The sequence below is a fragment of the Arachis hypogaea genome, chromosome 12 (genome assembly GCF_003086295.3).
Source record: "Arachis hypogaea cultivar Tifrunner chromosome 12, arahy.Tifrunner.gnm2.J5K5, whole genome shotgun sequence".
NCBI lineage: Eukaryota > Viridiplantae > Streptophyta > Magnoliopsida > Fabales > Fabaceae > Arachis > Arachis hypogaea.
The window spans coordinates 110,609,150-110,626,779 of NC_092047.1; the positions used below are offsets into that span (position 1 = coordinate 110,609,150).

General features: G+C 39.8%; 1 non-coding gene across 1 annotated transcript; it reads right to left on the minus strand.

Moving 5' to 3' along the window:
* Positions 1-5,222: 5,222 nt before the first annotated feature.
* LOC112732134 (small nucleolar RNA R71) lies at positions 5,223-5,330 on the minus strand. The gene has a single exon (XR_003167871.1). It is a non-coding gene; the product is annotated as a small nucleolar RNA R71 (small nucleolar RNA).
* Positions 5,331-17,630: the final 12,300 nt, after the last annotated feature.

Genomic DNA, 17,630 nt, shown 5'->3' on the forward strand with positions numbered 1-17,630 from the left:
CAAGTTTTGGAGGAGAATGCTCTCAAGAAGACCAAAGGAAGGATTCGCATTCTGAGGGACTTTGTGGAGGATGTTGAGGTTGGCCTCACCACATCTGACAATGAGGGGGAGGACGATGGAACCTCTGATGAATCCAACTTTGATGGCTAGCTCTTGTTATCTCATATGCGAATATGACTTGTTTTCATTTTGCACTTGTTTATTTTACCTTTTTTTGGATGACTGTAACAGACTTAAACCACTTTGCTACTTGGACTATATGCACTAGCCACTAACAAATTTTGTGCAGGTTTTTCCTTTCCTCCCTTGATGACAAAAGGGGGAGAAAAGAAAAGGAATGTTAGTTTTGGCTTAGGAATTAATAGTAATAGTTAAGAACAATATTTTGTGGTGCTATGATTTATCCTGTGTTGTGCTTAGTGTTAATTACTCTGTGCTTTCATTACTGTGATATATTGTTTGGAAATATTGATCTTGGCTGTTTTTAAGTTTTGTTCAGGAAAAGATGTAAGCCATGATCAAGGGGGAGTAATGCTAGCATTCAGGGGGAGCAACTTGGTGCACGAATTGTGAATCACACTTTTCACAACTCGTACCACTAACCAGCAAGTGCACTGGGTCGTCCAAGTAATACCTTACGTGAGTAAGGGTCGAATCCCACGAAGATTGTTAGTTTGAAGCAATCTATGGTTATCTTGCAATTCTTAGTCAGGAAGTCAATTATATTTATCAGTTGAATTGCGAACAAACAAGAGAGCATGGATTAAAGGTTACTTGTTATGCAGTAATGGAGAATATGTTGGAGTTTTGGAGATGCTTTGTCTTCAGAATGTCTGCTTTCCTCTGTCTTCTGATTCACGCACGCACGTCCTCCTATGGCAAGCTGTGTGTAGGTGGATCACCGTTGTCAATGGCTACCATCCATCCTTCCAGTGAAAAGGGTCCAAGTGCGCTGTCACCGCACGGCTAATCATCTGCAGGTTCTCAATCGTACCGGAATAGGATTTACTATCCTTTTGCGTCTGTCACTACGCCCAGCACTCGCGAGTTTGAAGTTCGTCACAGCCATCCAATCCCAGAATCCTACTCGGAATACCACAGACAAGGTTTAGACTTTCCGGATTCTCATGAATGCCGCCATCAATCTAGCTGATGAGCGGATAATTTATACGCTTTTTGGCATTACTTTTAGTATGTTTTTAGTAGGATCTAGTTACTTTTAGGGATGTTTTCATTAGTTTTTATGTTAAATTAACATTTCTGGACTTTACTATGAGTTTGTGTATTTTTCTGTGATTTCAGGTATTTTCTGGCTGAAATTGAGGGACTTGAGCAGAAATCAGATTCAGAGGTTGAAGAAGGACTGCTGATGCTGTTGGATTCTGACCTCCCTGCACTCAAAGTGGATTTTCTGGAGCTACAGAACTCGAAATGGCGCGCTTCCAATTGCGTTGGAAAGTAGACATCCAGGGATTTCCAGCAATATATAATAGTCCATACTTTGGCTAAGAATAGACGACGTAAACTGGCGTTCAACGCCAGATTTCTGCCCAAATCTGGTGTCCAGCGCCAGAAAAGGAGCCAAAACCAGAGTTGAACGCCCAAACTGGCACAAAAGCTGGCGTTCAACTCCAAGAAGGACCTCTACACGTGCAACACTTAAGCTCAGCCCAAGCACACACCAAGTGGGCCCCGGAAGTGGATTTATGCATCAATTACTTACTTCTGTAAACCCTAGTAGCTAGTTTATTATAAATAGGACCTTTTACTACTGTATTAGACGTCTTTTTGACCATCTTTGATTAGTTGTATGCTATCTTAGATCACGCTTGAGGGCTGGCCTCTCGGCCATGCCTGGACTTTCACTTATGTAATTTCAACGGTAGAGTTTCTACACTCCATAGATTAAGGTGTGGAGCTCTGCTGTTCCTCAAAGATTAATGCAAAGTACTACTGTTTTCTATTCAATTTATCTTATTTCGCTTCTAAGATATTCATTCGTACTTCAACCTGAATGTGATGAACGTGACAATCATCATCATTCCCTATGAACGCGTGCCTGACAACCACTTCCGTTCTACCTTAGACTGAATGAGTATCTCTTAGATCTCCTAACCAGAATCTTCGTGGCGTAAGCTAGAATGATGGCGGTATTCAAGAGAATCCGGAAGGTCTAAACCTTGTCTGTGGTATTCCGAGTAGGATTCAATGATTAAATGACTGTGACGAGCTTCAAACTCGCGAGTGCTGGGCGTTAGTGACAGACGCAAAAGGAGGGTGAATCCTATTCCAGCATGATCGAGAACCGACAGATGATTAGCCGTGCTGTGACAGAGCATGTGAGCATATTTTTCACTGAGAGGAGGGGATGTAGCCACTGACAACGGTGATGCCCTTGCAGAAAGCCAGCCATGGAAAGGAGTAAGACTGACTGGATGAAGATAGCAGGAAAGCAAAGGTTCAGAGGAACAAACGCATCTTTATACGCTTATCTGAAATTCTCACCAATGAATTACATAAGTATTTCTATCCCTATTCTATTAATTATTATTCGAAAACACCATTATCAATTTATATCTGCCTAACTGAGATTTGCAAGGTGACCATAGCTTGCTTCATACCAACAATCTCCGTGGGATTCGACCCTTACTCACGTAAGGTATTACTTGGACGACCCAATGCACTTGCTGGTTAGTTGTATCGAAGTTGTGACAATTATGTATTGAGATCAGAGCACCAAGTTTTTGGCGCCGTTGCCAGGGATTGTTCGAGCCTGGAGATCACAATTTCGTGCACCAAGTTTTTGGCGCCGTTGCCGGGGATTGTTCGAGTTTGGACAACTGACGGTTCATCTTGTTGCTCAGATTAGGTAATTTTCTTTTTGTTTTCTTTTCAAAAATTTTTCAAAAATATTTTAAAATTTTCTCACCTGTTTTCGAAAAAATTTTTATTCAAAATTTTTAAAGAATGAATTCTAGTGTTTCATAAAGCATGTTGAAGCCTGGCTGGCTGCAAAGCCATGTCTAAATTCTTTTGGACTGAGGCTTCCTGACCATCATCACAAGAGCAAGCTAGTTGTTGCCAATAAAATTTGCTGTTGTATACATGAGAGGTATCTGCTGAAGCTTGGCTGGCCATTGGCCATGTCTAGTGTTTTAGACCGGAGCTTTCATTGAAGGCTTGGGTGGCTAGTGAGCCATGTCTAATTCCTGGACTGAAGCTTTAGACTAAGAATGCAAGATTCCTAGAATTCATGTTAAAAATTTTGGAATCCTTATTTTTTCTTTTTCATATAATTTTCGAAAAAAAAATCCAAAAAAAAAATTAGAAAATCATAAAAAAATCAAAAATATTTTTCTGTTTCTTGTTTGAGTCTTGAGTCATGTTATAAGTTTGGTGTCAATTGCATGTGCATCTTGCATTTTTCGAAAATTCATGCATTCATAGTGTTCTTCATGATCTTCAAGTTGTTCTTGGTAAGTCTTCTTGTTTGATCTTGATGTTTTCTTGTTCTGCATCTTTAGTTGTTTTTCATGTGCATTTTTCGTTTGTTAGAGTCTAAACATGAAAGATTTCTAAGTTTGGTGTCTTACATGTTTTCTTTGCATTAAAAATTTTTCAAAAATATGTTCTTGATGTTCATCATGATCTTCATAATATTCTTGGTGTTCATCTTGACATTCATAGCATTCTTGCATGCATTCATTGTTTTGATCTAAAAATTTCATGCATTGCATCATTTTCATGTTTTTCATAAAAGTTTCAAAAATAAAAAAAAAATATCTTTCCTTTTTCTCCTCATCAAATTCGAAAATTTGAGTTGACTTTTTCAAAAAAATTTTAAAATCTAGTTGTTTTTATGAGTCAAATCAAATTTTCAATTTAAAAATCTTATCTTTTTCAAAATCTTTTTCAAAAATCAAATCTTTTTCAAAATTCTTAGTTATTTTCGAAAATTCCAAAAATATTTTTCAAAAATCTTTTTCTTATTTTTATATCAAATTTTCGAAAATAACAATAACAATTAATGTTTTGATTTAAAAATTTTAAAGTTTGTTACTTGCTTGTTAAGAAAGATTCAAACTTTAAGTTCTAGAATCATATCTTGTGATTTCTTATGAATCAAGTCATTAATTGAGATTTTAAAAATCAAATCTTTTTCAAAACTAATTTTTAAAATATCTTCTTATCTTACCTTTTTCAAAAAGTTAGTTTCAAAATATCTTTTCTAACCTCCTAACTTCTTATCTTTTCAAAATTTGTTTCAACTAACTAACTAACTTTTTGTTTGTTTCTTAACTTTTTCAAAACTACCTAACTAACTCTCTCTCTCTAATTTTTGAAAATATCTTCCCTCTTTTTCAAAAATATCTTTTTAATTAACTAATTATTCTTATTTTTATTTTTGATTTTAAAAATTTTCGAAAAATACTAACCTTTTTCCAAAAACTATTTTCGAAAATCACTAACTTTTTTTCAAAAATTATTTTCGAAAATTCTCCCTCTCCCATCTTATTCTATTTATTTATTCATCTACTAACATCTCAACCCTCCTCACAGTTGTGTTTCTTCCATTACATTACATTCTTTGTCTCCCCCTCTTCTTCTACTCACACAGGGATCCCTATACTGTGGTATAAAGGATCTCTATTATTATTATTATTATTCTGTGCCTTCTTCTTTGTCATATGAGCAGGAGCAAGGATAAAAACATTCTTGTGGAAGCAGATCCAGAACCTGAAAGGACTCTAAAAAGGAAACTAAGAGAAGCTAAAATACAACAATCCAAAGATAACCTTTCAGAAATTTTCGAACAGGAAGAGGAGATGGCAGCCAAAAATAATAATAATGCAAGGAGAATGCTTGGTGACTTTACTGCACCTAATTCCAATTTACATGGAAGAAGCATCTCCATTCCTGCCATTGGAGCAAACAACTTTGAGCTGAAACCTCAGTTAGTTTCTCTGATGCAGCAGAACTGCAAGTTTCATGGACTTCCATCTGAAGATCCTTTTCAGTTCTTAACTGAATTCTTGCAGATATGTGATACTGTTAAGACTAATGGAGTAGATCCTGAAGTCTACAGGCTCATGCTTTTCCCTTTTGCTGTAAGAGACAGAGCTAGATTATGGTTGGATTCTCAACCCAAAGACAGCCTGAACTCTTGGGATAAGCTGGTCACGGCTTTCTTAGCCAAGTACTTTCCTCCTCAAAAGCTGAGCAAGCTTAGAGTGGATGTTCAAACTTTCAAACAGAAAGAAGGTGAATCCCTCTATGAAGCTTGGGAAAGATACAAACAGTTGACCAAAAAGTGTCCTTCTGACATGCTTTCAGAATGGACCATCCTGGATATATTCTATGATGGTTTATCTGAGCTATCAAAGATGTCACTGAACACTTCTGCAGGTGGATCCATTCACCTAAAGAAAACGCCTGCAGAAGCTCAAGAACTCATTGACATGGTTGCTAATAACCAGTTCATGTACACTTCTGAAAGGAATCCTGTGAGTAATGGGACGCCTATGAAGAAAGGAGTTCTTGAAGTTGATACTCTGAATGCCATATTGGCTCAGAACAAAATATTGACTCAGCAAGTCAATATGATTTCTCAGAGTCTGAATGGAATACAAGCTGCATCCAACAGTACTCAAGAGGCTTCTCTTGAAGAAGAAGCTTATGATCCTGAGAACCCTGCAATAGCAGAGGTAAATTACTTAGGTGAACCTTATGGAAACACCTATAACTCATCATGGAGAAATCATCCAAATTTCTCATGGAAGGATCAAAAGCCTCAACAAGGCTTTAATAATGGTGGAAGAAACAGGTTTAGCAATAGCAAGCCTGTTCCATCATCCACTCAGCAACAGACAGAGAACTCTGAACAAAATACTTCTAAATTAGCAAACTTAGTCTCTGATCTATCTAAGGTCACTGTAAGTTTCATGAATGAAACAAGATCTTCCATTAGAAATCTGGAAGCACAAGTGGGCCAGCTGAGTAAAAGGATCACTGAAATCCCTCCAAGTACTCTCCCAAGCAATACAGAAGAGAATCCAAAAGGAGAGTGCAAGGCCATTGACATAAGCGCCATGGCCGAACCTACTAGGGGAGTGGAGAACGTGAAACCCAAGGAGGAAGACCTCCTGGGACGTCCAGTGATCAATAAGGAGCTTCCCTCTGAGGAACCAAAGGACTCTGAGGCTCATCTAGAGACCATAGAGATTCCATTGAACCTCCTTATGCCCTTCATGAGCTCTGATGAGTATTTCTCTTCTGAAGAGAATGAGGATGTTACCGAAGAGCAAACTGCCAAGTTTCTTGGTGCAATCATGAAGCTGAATGCCAAATTATTTGGCATTGATACTTGGGAAGTTGAACCTCCCTTGTTCATCAATGAACTAAGTGATCTGGATCAACTGACATTACCTCAGAAGAGACAGGATCCTGGAAAGTTCATAATACCCTGTACCATAGGCACCATGATCTTTAAGGCTCTGTGTGACCTTGGTTCAGGGATAAACCTCATGCCCCTCTCTGTAATAGAGAAACTGGGAATCTATGGGGTGCAAGCTGCTAAAATCTCATTAGAGATGGCAGACAGTTCAAGAAAATAGGCTTATGGACAAGTAGAGGACGTGTTAGTAAAGGTTGAAGGCCTTTATATCCCTGCTGATTTCATAGTCCTGGATACTGGAAAGGAAGAGGATGAATCCATCATCCTAGGAAGACCTTTCCTGGCCATAGCAAGAGCTGTGATTGATGTTGACAGAGGTGAAATAGTCCTTCAATGGAATGAGGACTCCCTTGTGTTTAAAACTCAAGGATCTCCCTCTGCAACCATGGAGAGGAAGCATGAAAAGCTTCTCTCAAATCAGAGTCAACTAAAGCCCCCACAGTCAAACCCTAAGTTTGGTGTTGGGAGGCCACAACCAAACTCTAAGTTTGGTGTTGAACTCCCATATCCAAACTCGAAGTTTGGTGTTGGAGAGTTTCAACAATGCTCTGAACATCTGTGAGGCTCCATGAGAGCCCACTGTCAAGCTATTGACATTAAAGAAGCGCTTGTTGGGAGGCAACCCAATGTTTATTTATCTAACTCTATTATTCTTGTTTTTCATGTTTTCTTAGGTTCATGATCATGTGGAGTCACAAAATAAATATAAAAATTGAAAACGGAATCAAAAAACAGCAGAAGAAAAATCACACCCTGGAGGAGCATCTGTCTGGCGTTCAGCGCCAGAACAGAGCATGGTTCTGGCGCTGAATGCCCAAAATGGGCAGCTTCTGGGCGCTGAACACCAGAACAGGCATGGTTCTGGCGTTCAACGCCAGAAATGGCACACAAATGGGCGTTGAACGCCCAAAATGGCCACCAACCTGGCGCTGAACGCCCAGAGTTGTGTACAAAGGCTTTTTTACATGCCTAATGGGTGCAGGGATGTAAATCCTTGAACACCTCAGGATCTGTGGACCCCACAGGATCCACTCAGGATCTGTGGACCCCACAGGATCCTCACCTACCTCCACTCACTTCTTCTCACCACTCTCTAAACACTCTTCCCCAATAACCCTTCACCAATCACCTCAAACTCTCTTCCCCATCACCTCTTCACCACTCACATCCATCCACTCTTCCCCATAAACCTACCTCATAAACTCCACCTACCTTCAAAAATTCAAAACTAATTTCCCACCCAAACCCACCCATATGGCCAAAACCTTTCCCCCCCTCCCTTCCCTATATAAAGCCCTCCATTCTTCATCAAATTCACACAACACACCTCTCTACACCCTTCTTGGCCGAAACACTTCCCACTCTCCCTCTCCTCCATTTCTTCTTCTTCTTCATCTATTCTTTCTTTTATTGCTCGAGGGCAAGCAAAATTCTAAGTTTGGTGTGGTAAAAGCATAAGCTTTTTGTTTTTCCATTACCATTGATGGCACCTAAGACCGGAGAATCCTCTAGAAAGGGGAAAGGGAAGACAAGAGCTTCCACATCCGAGTCATGGGAGATGGAAAGGTTCATCTCCAAAGCCCATCAAGACCACTTCTATGATGTTGTGGCCAAGAAGAAGGTGATCCCCGAGGTCCCTTTCAAACTCAAAAGAAATGAGTATCCGGAGATCCGACATGAAATTCAAAGAAGAGGTTGGGAAGTTCTAACAAATCCCATCCAACAAGTCGGCATCCTAATGGTTCAAGAGTTCTATGCTAATGCATGGATCACCAAGAACCATGATCAAAGTAAGGACCCGGATCCAAAGAACTATGTTACAATGGTTCGGGGGAAATACTTAGATTTTAGTCCGGAGAATGTGAGGTTGGTGTTTAACTTGCCCATGATGCAAGGAGATGAACGCCCCTACACTAAAAGGGTCAACTTCAATCAAAGGTTGGACCAAGTCCTTATGGACATATGTGTAGAAGGAGCTCAATGGAAGATTGACTCCAAAGGCAAGCCGGTTCAACTAAGAAGATTGGACCTCAAGCCTATAGCTAGAGGATGGTTGGAGTTCATTCAATGCTCAATCATTCCCACTAGCAACCGGTCTGAAGTTACTATAGACCGGGCCATCATGATCCATAGCATCATGATTGGAGAAGAGGTGGAAGTTCATGAGATTATACCTCAAGAACTCTACAAGGTGGCTGACAAGTCTTCCACTATGGCAAGGTTAGCCTTTCCTCACCTCATTTGCCACCTATGCAATTCAGCTGGGATTGACATAGAGGGAGATATCCTCATTAAAGAGGACAAGCCCATCACTAAGAAAAAGATGGAGCAAGCAAGAGAGCCCATTCATGGAGCTCAAGAGGCGTATGAAGCTCATCACCATGAGATCCCGGAAATGCCTCAAATGCACTTTCCTCCACAAAACTATTGGGAGCAAATCAACACCTCCCTAGGAGAATTGAGTTCCAATATGGGACAACTAAGGGTGGAACATCAAGAGCACTCCATCATGCTCCATGAAATAAGAGAAGATCAAAAAGCAATGAGGGAGGAGCAACAAAGACAAGGAAGAGACATAGAAGAGCTCAAGGACATCATTGGTTCCTCAAGAAGGAAATGCCACCATCACTAAGGTGGATTCATTCCTTGTTCTTATCTCTTCTATTTTTCGTTTTCTATGTTATGTGCTTATCTATGTTTGTGTCTTCATTACATGATCATTAATAGTTAGTAACTATGTCTTAAAGTTATGAATGTCCTATGAATCCATCACCTCTCTTAAATGAAAAATGTTTTAATTCAAAAGAACAAGAAGTACATGAGTTTCGAATTTATCCTTGAACTTAGTTTAATTATATTGATGTGGTAACAATGCTTCTTGTTTTCTGAATGTATGCTTGAACAGTGCATATGTCTTTTGAAGTTGTTGTTTAAGAATGTTAAATATGTTGGCTCTTGAAAGAATGATGACTAGGAGACATGTTATTTGATAATCTGAAAAATCATAAAAATGATTCTTGAAGCAAGAAAAAGCAGCAAAGAACAAAGCTTGCAGAAAAAAAAAATAGGCGAAAAAAAAAATAATAGAAAGAAAAGCAAGCAGAAAAAGCCAAAAGCTCTTAAAACCAAAAGGCAAGAGCAAAAAGCCAATAACCCTTAAAACCAAAAGGCAAGGGCAAATAAAAAGGATCCCAAGGCTTTGAGCATCAGTGGATAGGAGGGCCTAAAGGAATAAAATCCTGGCCTAAGCGGCTAAACCAAGCTGTCCCTAACCATGTGCTTGTGGCGTGTAGGTGTCAAGTGAAAACTTGAGACTGAGTGGTTAAAGTCAAGGTCCAAAGCAAAAGAAGAGTGTGCTTAAGAACCCTGGACACCTCTAATTGGGGACTTTAGCAAAGCTGAGTCACAATCTGAAAAGGTTCACCCAATTATGTGTCTGTGGCATTTATGTATCCGGTGGTAATACTGGAAAACAAAGTGCTTAGGGCCACGGCCAAGACTCATAAACAAGCTATGTTCAAGAATCATCATACTGAACTAGGAGAGTCAATAACACTATCTGAACTCTGAGTTCCTATAGATGCCAATCATTCTGAACCTTAATGGATAAAGTGAGATGCCAAAACTATTCAAGAGGCAAAAAGCTATAAGTCCCGCTCATTTGATTGGAGCTATGTTTCATTGATAGTTTGGAATTTATAGTATATTCTCTTCTTTTTATCCTATTTGATTTTCAGTTGCTTGGGGACAAGCAACAATTTAAGTTTGGTGTTGTGATGAGCGGATAATTTATACGCTTTTTGACATTGTTTTTAGTATGTTTTTAGTAGGATCTAGTTACTTTTAGGGATGTTTTCATTAGTTTTTATGTTAAATTCACATTTCTGGACTTTACTATGAGTTTGTGTGTTTTTCTGTGATTTCAGGTATTTTCTGGCTGAAATTGAGGGACTTGAGCAGAAATCAGATTCAGAGGTTGAAGAAGGACTGCTGATGCTGTTGGATTCTGACCTCCCTGCACTCAAAGTGAATTTTCTGGAGCTACAGAACTCGAAATGGCACGCTTCCAATTGCATTGGAAAGTAGACATCCAGAGCAATATATAATAGTCCATACTTTGGCCAAGAATAGACGACGTAAACTGGCGTTCAACGCCAGCTTTCTGCCCAAATCTGGTGTCCAGCGCCAGAAAAGCTGGCGTTCAACTCCAAGAAGGACCTCTACACGTGCAACACTTAAGCTCAGCCCAAGCACACACCAAGTGGGCCCCGGAAGTGGATTTATGCATCAATTACTTACTTCTATAAACCCTAGTAGCTAGTTTATTATAAATAGGACCTTTTACTACTGTATTAGACGTCTTTTTGACCATCTTTGATCAGTTGTATGCTATCTTAGATCACGCTTGAGGGCTGGCCTCTCGGCCATGCCTGGACTTTCACTTATGTAATTTCAACGGTAGAGTTTCTACACTCCATAGATTAAGGTGTGGAGCTCTGCTGTTCCTCAAAGATTAATGCAAAGTACTACTATTTTCTATTCAATTCATCTTATTTTGCTTCTAAGATATTCATTCGTACTTCAACCTGAATGTGATGAATGTGACAATCATCATCATTCCCTATGAACGCGTGCCTGACAACCACTTCCGTTCTACCTTAGACTGAATGAGTATCTCTTAGATCTCCTAACCAGAATCTTCGTGGCGTAAGCTAGAATGATGGCGGTATTCAAGAGAATACGGAAGGTCTAAACCTTGTCTGTGGTATTCCGAGTAGGATTCAATGATTGAATGACTGTGACGAGCTTCAAACTCGCGAGTGCTGGGCGTTAGTGACAGACGCAAAAGGAGGGTGAATCCTATTCCAGCATGATCGAGAACCGACAGATGATTAGCCGTGCTGTGACAGAGCATGTGAGCATATTTTTCACTGAGAGGAGGGGATGTAGCCACTGACAACGGTGATGCCCTTGCAGAAAGCCAGCCATGGAAAGGAGTAAGACTGACTGGATGAAGATAGAAGGAAAGCAGAGGTTCAGAGGAACAAACGTATCTCTATACGCTTATCTGAAATTCTCACCAATGAATTACATAAGTATTTCTATCCCTATTCTATTAATTATTATTCGAAAACACCATTATCAATTTATATCTGCCTAACTGAGATTTGCAAGGTGACCATAGCTTGCTTCATACCAACAATCTCCGTGGGATTCGACCCTTACTCACGTAAGGTATTACTTGGACGACCCATTGCACTTGCTGGTTAGTTGTATCGAAGTTGTGACAATTATGTATTGAGATCAGAGCACCAAGTTTTTGGCGCCGTTGCCAGGGATTGTTCGAGCCTGGAGATCACAATTTCGTGCACCACTAGCTTATACCACGGAGATTCTGATTAAGGAATCTAAGAGATATTCATTCAATCTGATGTAGAACGGAGGTCATTGTCAGACACACGTTCATGGATTGAGGAAGGTGATGAGTGTCACTGATCATCACCTTCTCCATAGTTAGGCTCGAATGGATATCTTAGGTAGGAACACGCATGTTTGAATGGAAAACAGAAATACTTGCATTAATTCATCGAGACACAGCAGAGCTCCTCACCCCCAACAATGGAGTTTAGAGACTCATGCCGTCAAAGAGTACAAAGTTTAGATCTAAAATGTCATGAGATACAAAATAAATCTCTAAAAGTTGTTTAAATACTAAACTAGTAACCTAGGTTTACAGAAAATGAGTAAACTATAACAGATAGTGCAGAAATCCACTTCTGGGACCCACTTGGTGTGTGCTGGGCTGAGACTAAAGCTTCTCACGTGCCTGGGGCTGTTTTGGGCATTCAACGCCAGCTTTGGATCCTTTTCTGGCGTTGAACTCCAACTTTTAATCCTTTTCTGGCGCTGGACGCCAGAATTGGGCAGAGAACTGGTGTTGAATGCCAGTTTACGTCATCTATCCTTGAGCAAAATATGTACTATTATATATTTCTGGAAAGCCCTGGATGTCTACTTTCCAACGCAATTAGAAGCACGCCATTTCAAGTTCTGTAGCTCCAAAAAATCCATTTTGAGTGCAGGGAGGTCAGAATCCAACAGCATCAGCAGTCCTTTTTCAGCCTGAATCAGATTTTTGCTCAGCTCCCTCAATTTCAGCCAGAAAAATACCTGAAATTACAGAAAAACACACAACTCATAGTAAAGTCCAGAAATATGAATTTTTCTTAAAAACTAATGGAAATAAACTAGAAACTAACTAGAATATCATAAAAACTATATGAAATTACCCCCAAAAAGCGTATAAAATATCCGCTCATCACAACACCAAACTTAAACTGTTGCTTGTCCTCAAGCAACTAGAAAAATAAAATAGAAGACTAATAGGTTGAAAAGCAATAATATCTCAGAGTTTTTGAGTGAAGCTCAGATTCTAATTAGATGAGCGGGACTAGTAGCTTTTTACTTCCGAACAGTTTTGGCATCTCACTTTATCCATTGAAGCTCAGAGTGATTGGCATCTATAGGAACTTAGAATTCAAATAGTGTTATTGATTCTCCTATTTCAGTATGATGATTCTTGAACACAGCTGTTTCATGAGTCTTGGCCGTGGCCCTAAGCACTTTGTTTTCCAGTATTACCACCGGATACATAAATGGCACAGACACATAATTGGGTGAACCCTTTGGATTGTGACTCAGCTTTGCTAAAGTCCCCAATTAGAGGTGTCCAGAGTTCTTAAGCACACTCTTCTTTCTGCTTTGGACCTTGACTTTAACCGCTCAGTCTCAAGTTTTCACTTGACACTTTCACGCCACAAGCACATGGTTAGGGACAGCTCGGTTTAGCCGCTTAGGCCAGGATTTTATTCCCTTAGGCCCTCCTATCCACTGATGCTCAAAGCCTTGGGATCCTTTTTATTACCCTTGCCTTTTGGTTTTAAGGGCTATTGGCTTTTTTTTTTGCTGCTTTTTCTTGCTTCAAGAATCATTTTTATGATTTTTCAGATTATCAATAACATGTCTCATGTTCATCATTCTTTCAAGAGCCAACATATTTAACAGTCTTAAACAACAAATTCAAAAGACATATGCATTGTTCAAGCATTCATTCAGAAGACAGAAAGTATTACCACCACATGTAACTAATTAGAATTTCTCTTATTAAAAACTCGAAATTTTATTGCCTCTTATTCAAAAGATCTACTATTTTATTCATGTTTGCTGATGATGAAAAAAATAAACTATGGCTTAATTGGAGATAAAATCAAAATAGATACTAATTACTATTATATGACTCCTAAGGTGAACTTCTATAATGACATTATCACAGAGTTAAAGCAGAAATTGGAATTTAACAACCTTTATTCTGGGAAGTGGATGTTCCTCTGATCTGTGGGGTGCTTGGTCCTTCAAGAAATAACTTCTGGCGCTTCAATTCCCTTGAGTCACGCCCTTGCTCCTCTTGTTCTTTAAACAAATAGGTGAGAATTTGACTTTGTTCCTTCTGTTCTTTTATTATTTGTTCCATAACTTCTTGCATCTTGGTAATTGATGTTTCAAGATATTCCCAATATTCAGATTGAGAGATTTCTGGGAGAAATTCCTGTGTTTTCTTCTTGATGGGGTCGTCCTGTGCTTGTTGTTTTTCCATTGATGCTTTGGTGATTGGTTTCTCAATTGAGATATACTCAGTTATTCCCATCCTTACTCCAGCGTCCTTGCAGAGCAGAGAAATCAAGCTTGGGTAAGCCAACCTGGCCTCTTTAGAATTTTTATTAGCAATTTTGTAGAATTCAGTTGAACTCAGTTGATGAACTTCCACTTCTTTTCCCATCATGATGCAATGGATCATCACTGCTCTTTTAACAGTGACTTCAGAACGGTTGCTAGTGGGCAGCAGAGAATGCCCAATGAAGTCCAGCCATCCTCTGGCGACTGGTGTGAGATCTTCTCTTTTGAGTTGATTTGGAACACCCTTTGTGTTGGTGGTCCACCTGGCTCCAGGGATACATATATCCTCTAGAATCTTATCCAGGCCCTTGTCTGTTCTCATCATTCTCCTGTTGAAAGAGTCTGGATCATCTTTCAGCTGAGGTAGCTTTAAGATCTCTCTGATCTTGTCAGGGATGGTGTGAACAATCTTTCCTCTGACCATGGTCCGATATTCATAGAAAGCAGTTCCAGATAGTTTTTGCTTGTCAGTCTGCCACATATTAGCATAGAACTCCTGGACCATATTCCTTCCCACTTTCGTCTCAGGATTAGCTAGGACCTCCCAGTTCCTGATTCGAATTTGCTCCTGGATCTCCAGATATTCGTCTTCTTTCAGATCGAATCTAACTTCCGGGATCACTGATCTTAGACCCATTATTTTGTAATAATGGTCTGCATGTTCTTTAGATAAGAACTTCCCTTGATTCCAAAGTGGTTTTGGAACGCTCTCTTTCTTGCCTCTTGAAGTGGGTTGTTTTCCCTTAGGAGCCATGCTCTTAGTGATCACGGATAAACACACCAAACTTAGAGGTTTGCTTGTCCTCAAGCAAAAGAAAAGAAAGGAGAGGGATAGAAGGAGAGCTAGGTGCAATTGTTGATGGAGGAGGGTGGAGGCCGAACCCATATATAAAGGGAGGGGGTGGGTTCGAAAATTTTGAAAAGATATGATAAAAATATTGCTTTAGAAAAGATAAGATAGAAGATATGATAAGAGATGATATAGTTTAAAATTGAAAAGATATGAAAAATTTTTGAGAAAGATAAATCTAGATTTTGAAAAAGATAAAGTGGAGATTTTGAAAAAGATATTGATGAGTTGAAAAGATAGATTTGTTTTAAAAAAAAAGGATTTGAAAAGAGTTGGATTGAATTTGCAAAGAGGCTTGGTGCTTATGGATTAAGATACATTTGATATTTTTAAAGAGGGATTTTCGAAATCAAGGTTCTTAACATGTTTATGCAAGAAATCATGAATTAAAAACATGAAATTTTAAAATTAGAATGAAAAAATATGAAGAAGAATGATTTTTACCTCCTCCCCACTATCCTGGCGTTTGAACGCCCAAACACTGCCTGTTTTGGGCGTTCAACGCCCAAATGCTGCTCTCCTGGGCGTTCAACGCCTAGTTGTTGCCCTTTTCTGGCGTTGAACGCCAGATTGCTATCCTTACTGGCGTTCAGCGCCCACTGGCTGCCTCTTTTGGGCGCTAAACGCCCAAAATAGGCTCTTACTGGCGTTTTCTTGCCAGTGAGCTCTTTTTCTCTGTTTTGTGTGCAGATTCTTTCTGTAACCCTGTGAACTTATGCAATTGATTCTTTACCTTGTTATCAATGAACTCTATATAAACAAATAAAAATAAAAATAGGGCAGAATGCTTAGAGGATTGATGCCCCATGGCTGAGTTGCCTCCCAGCAAGCGCTTCTTTATTGTCTTTAGCTGGACCTTGCTGAGCTTTTAATCTAGCTTCAGCCTTGGGCACTCTTGCTCAACGTTGCCTTCAAGATAGTGCTTGATTCTCTGTCCATTGACAATGAACTTCTTATCAGAATCAATATCTTGAAGCTCCACATAACCATATGGTGATACACTTGTAATCACGTATGGTCCCCTCCACTGGGATTTCAATTTCCCGGGGAATAGCCTGAGTCTAGAGTTAAACAGCAGAACCTTCTGTCCTGGTTCAAAGATTCTAGATGACAGCTTTCTGTCATGCCACTTTTTTTTATTTCTCTTTATAAAGCTTGGCATTTTCGAAAGCTGTGAATCTGAATTTCTCTAGCTCATTTAACTGGAGCAATCTTTTTTCTCCTGCTAACTTGGCATCAAAGTTTAGGAATCTGGTTGCCCAGTAGGCTTTATGTTCCAGTTCCACGGGCAGATGACCTTACCATACACAAGTTGGTATGGAGAGGTCCCTATAGGGGTCTTGAATGCTGTTCTGTAAGCCCACAGAGCATCATCCAAGCTCCGTGCCCAATCCTTTCTACGGGTACTTACTGTCCGTTCTAGGATTCTCTTTAATTCTCTGTTAGAGACTTCAGCTTGCCCATTAGTTTGTGGATGATATGGAGTAGCCACCTTATGGCGAATTCCATACCGAACCATGGCAGAGTAAAGCTGTTTATTGCAGAAGTGAGTGCCCCATCACTGATCAGTACTCTAGGGACACCAAACCTGCTAAAGATATGTTTCTGGAGGAACTTCAGCACTGTTTTAGTATCATTGGTGGGTGTGGCAATGGCCTCAACCCATTTTGATACATAGTCAACTGCCACCAGAATATAAGTGTTTGAGTATGATGGTGGAAAAGGTCCCATGAAGTCAATTCCCCATACGTCAAACAACTCAATTTCCAAGATTCCTTGTTGAGGCATGGCGTAACCATGAGGCAGATTACCAGCTCTTTGGCAACTGTCACAGTTACGTACAAACTCTCGGGAATCTTTATAGAGTGTGGGCCAATAGAAGCCACATTGGAGGACCTTGGTGGCTGTTCGCTCACCTCCGAAATGGCCTCCATATTGAGATCCATGGCAATGCCACAGGATCCTCTGTGCTTCCTCTCTAGGCACACACCTACGGATTATTCCGTCTGCACATCTCTTAAAGAGATAGGGTTCATCCCATAAGTAGTACTTTGCATCAGTAATTAATTTCTTCTTTTGTATCCTGTTGTACTCCTTGGGTATGAACCTTACAGCTTTATAGTTTGCAATATCGGCAAACCATGGTGTTTTCTGAATGACAAATAAATGCTCATCCGAAAAAGTCTCAGAGATCTCAAGAGAGGGGAGGGACGTCCCTTCTACTGGCTCTATCCGGGACAGATAATCAGCTACTTGGTTCTCTATCCCTTTTCTGTCTCTTATTTCTATATCAAACTCTTACAGAAGCAACACCCATCTGATGAGCCTGGGTTTTGAATCCTGCTTTGTGAGTAGATATTTAAGAGCAGCATGATCAGTATACACAATCACTTTTGATCCTACTAAGTATGATCTGAACTTGTCAATGGCGTAAACCACTGCAAGTAATTCTTTTTCTGTGGTTGTGTAATTTTTCTGGGCATCATTTAGAACGCGACTAGCGTAATAAATGACGTGCAGAAGCTTGTCATGCCTCTGTCCCAACACTGTACCAATGGTGTGATCACTGGCATCACACATTAGCTCAAATGG